The sequence below is a fragment of the Ceratosolen solmsi genome, unplaced genomic scaffold, assembly GCF_000503995.2.
Source record: "Ceratosolen solmsi marchali unplaced genomic scaffold, CerSol_1.0 scaffold61, whole genome shotgun sequence".
Lineage (NCBI taxonomy): Eukaryota > Metazoa > Arthropoda > Insecta > Hymenoptera > Agaonidae > Ceratosolen > Ceratosolen solmsi.
The window spans coordinates 1,737,374-1,741,168 of NW_011948435.1; positions in this window are offsets into that span (position 1 = coordinate 1,737,374).

Sequence of the window (3,795 nt, forward strand, 5' to 3'; positions counted from 1 at the left end):
TAAACAGTGCTACTCGGTAACTTTTTAATTTAATTCGACAATAAGGTTATTTTACGTTTCCTTCAAATCTACAATCGCGTCTATCTATTAATTTTATTGTAGATTTACAATATTCAATTTGATATATTATTGCATCTAAGCTATTAGAATGTAAATATATTTATTCATATTTACTAACTAATCGAGATATCATCGCAGCCTTAATAATGTTTAAATGAGGAAAATTCTTTCTTAATAATTTATAAAAGGACATGCAACGAAGTTCAAATCTCTATTAAAAAGTTTTTGTTTTTCAAATATCTAAATGACAATACACAATGCATTTGCATTAAATGTTTATGATCTTACGTCTTCAAATTCGGTGACATTTCGTTATCGTACAAATTAAGTAAATAATTTATAAAATAGAAGACAAAACTTGTTATTGACATACGACTTTCTTTTTTTTCATTCTGCACTCGGTTAGAAAGAACAAGCATTATGTAAGTCATGTACAAAAAACATTCTATGTTACGCTCAATTACATCCATTACAGACATTAACCGAAGAGAAAGTGTATTGTTATAATAAATTTAATACAAAAGATTTAAAATCAACAATAATTTTAATTTATTTAAAAACGTATACATATTATTATACCGACATACGTGTATTCTATACGTGCATAGTATTTGTAATAATCTAATTACCTCTCAGTAGTGACAAACAATAATTCAAATTTATCGTATGAACAAATACATTGCAAGTTTGTTTTATCAGTAATGAAAGGAATCAGTTTTATAAATTTCATATTAGCATTATATATAAAACAAAGTACTTTAGAGGAAACAATAGAGTATAATAAATAGTGCACAATTGAAAAACGATTATATTCGTACCTACTTGCAGAATAAATGAATTTTATGTAATATTAAAATGAAGTCGTAATAACTTTTAATTTAATCCCAAAGAAACAACATAAACATTATATCCGATAGTGTTTTCTTATTGTTTACAGCAACACATAACCGATTTTTCATATATCCACATTATTTTGAATTAAAAATTTTATAAATACATTGCATAGATTAATTTATAGCTAAGATTGCGACTCTATTCATCAAAATTATCCGTGTAGTTCTGAAATCGCACATCACAAGTTGAATAATCTTTAAGTAATAGAAATGCAATTGTAAAATTGTATAATTGATTCTTACAATTAGAGTAGTTATATTATTAGTAGTTATAAACGTACGCAAAACATCGACGTTCGACACTTTCACATAATCGCAAACAAAAAATAATTAATTCGAATGCTGATATAGCTCACATCATTAACAATTATCAAATCAATTATTTCACAATACGGAAATATTTTTCCGTGTCAAAATAAAATCCATACAATTTCAATTTTTGGTGCTTTTTTTTTATTACGATTTCTTAAAATAATATTTTTAAAATTCTCTATACAAATAAAGTTATTAATTTAATGCAAATAAAACAACTTTCATGTACCAACATGTTTATAATTCATGGTAATTGAATTCGATTCATTCTACAAGTTTCTTTCTAATCTTTACGTACGAAATGTGCACTCGTAATAATTCAATATTTAGCCTTCAATTCGCTTAATTGCAATTAAAGTACGAATTACTAGTTTATTTTTAAACAATTTATGTATCGCAAATTTACATGTTCATAAATTTGACGTTAAAATTATGCTATATAATTGTACACTTAATTTTACTAAAACGAAATTTTAATTAAAATTTCACTTTTTTTCGTCATAAAAACATATTTTAAATTGATTATGCGTAAAAACTTTTCTTTTTATATTTTACAAGTACATTTCTAAAAATAATAAACTTTCAAAAACACAAATAATTCAAAATGTTGAAAATACAATATAAAATGCTAAAATTAAGAAGAAATAATTAAAACATTTTATAAAACTTTTTAAAGACTTTTTTGCAAAATATCTATGATAAATGTGTAGCATATTTTATTTCATATAAATGTAATATTATCAGTTTATTGCGATTTCATATTTCACTCAATAAAACAAATTTCAAATAATATAAACAGAATTATAGAAACATAGTAAATTTAAATAAAATAAAGGGCTGACTAAATTACATACACACAATTATTATAATTAAAATAGTTGCATTTAATTGAATAATTGTTTTATTAAAAATGTTTTAATACATAAATAAACCAGCTTAGCATAATTAACGTAAATTTTTTGTTTTTTTTTTTTTATTTCTAGATATATTTGAGAACTATATTATTTCTGAAGTTAAAATAATTATGATTCATTATATAAATTGTTGAAAAGAGAGCAAATTGTTTTCAATTAAGTTTTAAATACTAATCGATTTATTAAATATAAATGAAAATATAATTTTGTTGTTTAAATTTTTATAGTTATTTTATAATTATTTGAAGAGTAATTTTTATAGAGCTAGTCAAATGTCTATTTTATATATAAAATTTTCTTACACTTTTAAACGTATTATATTTTATTGCTAATATACTTGATTATATTATTTTATAGTTAATTAGTAATATAAAGCAATGTATTTGCAATAATATTTGAAAATTAATTTGAAATTATAGTATATGAATTTCTAATTGAATACAACAAAATAGCTAGTTTGTTTGGTGTTAAATAACCATAGCTCTGTTGAAAAGTTTTGAATGTATGTTCCTATGTTTGTTACAAAATTCTTTTGGAATATTATAATTTGAGCATTTTTATTATAGACAATAATAGTTATGAAAATTAATCAATTAAAAATGATGTTCAAAATAACAAAAACGTATTAAGTTCATAAAGGTATTGTTACAATATGAATAATTAATTACAATCAGAAAGAAATATATCCAAAAAAAAATAAGCATAAATAAATAAATAAATAAATATAATAGTTAGAATTAATTAATATTAAATTATTTCTATGCTTACTTACGAATGCTAATATATTTATGAAAAATCAAACGTTAGAAAAAAATATCATAAAAATGATCGAATAAATAAATTGATATATTTACTGTTCAAGTAAATTATTAAAAAAGAAATTTAATCATTTTAATTGATAATATCCATAATGTAAAAACAATAGAATAGATTTAGAATTTGAAGTTTTCAATTTAAATTCAGGATGTCTGGAAATCGAATTTACATTTACTAGGAAATAGAAGTTTTTTAAACTGTATAGAACATCATAATAATGTGAGGAATTAATTATTCCAAATATATTTAAAAGATAAAGAACTCTAGGGCAGTATATTATTTATTTTAACGGGTAATTAATGCAATTATTAATTATAAACAATTGATGACGACGACGACGACGACGACGACGACGACGACGGCGGCGGCTATAATAATAATAATAACAATAATAATAATAATAATAACAATATTAACAATAATAATATCAGAAATAGGAATAATTAATCAGAAATAGTAATAAGAAAGAGAATTGGAAGGTAAATAAGCATAATAATAACGTAATAATGAGTAAACAATAAATATGATCGTTAAAATGAAGCTAAAAGTGTCTTTATTACGAATGATCCTAGGAATATTTGGAAGTAGCAAAAATAGAATATGCATTACGACATCACAAGTAAATAGAAAGATACATTATTAAGTGGCTTGGAAAGTTTTTGGAAATGACATGTCGTCGGAGTCATCGATTGTTCAATTTTACGCTTACAGACATTTAATGCAAAGTATTTTCAATTGATAAGAAATTATCTATAAAGACAGGAAAAAGAAAGAATGAGGGGCGTGGAGAGAGTCAAGGT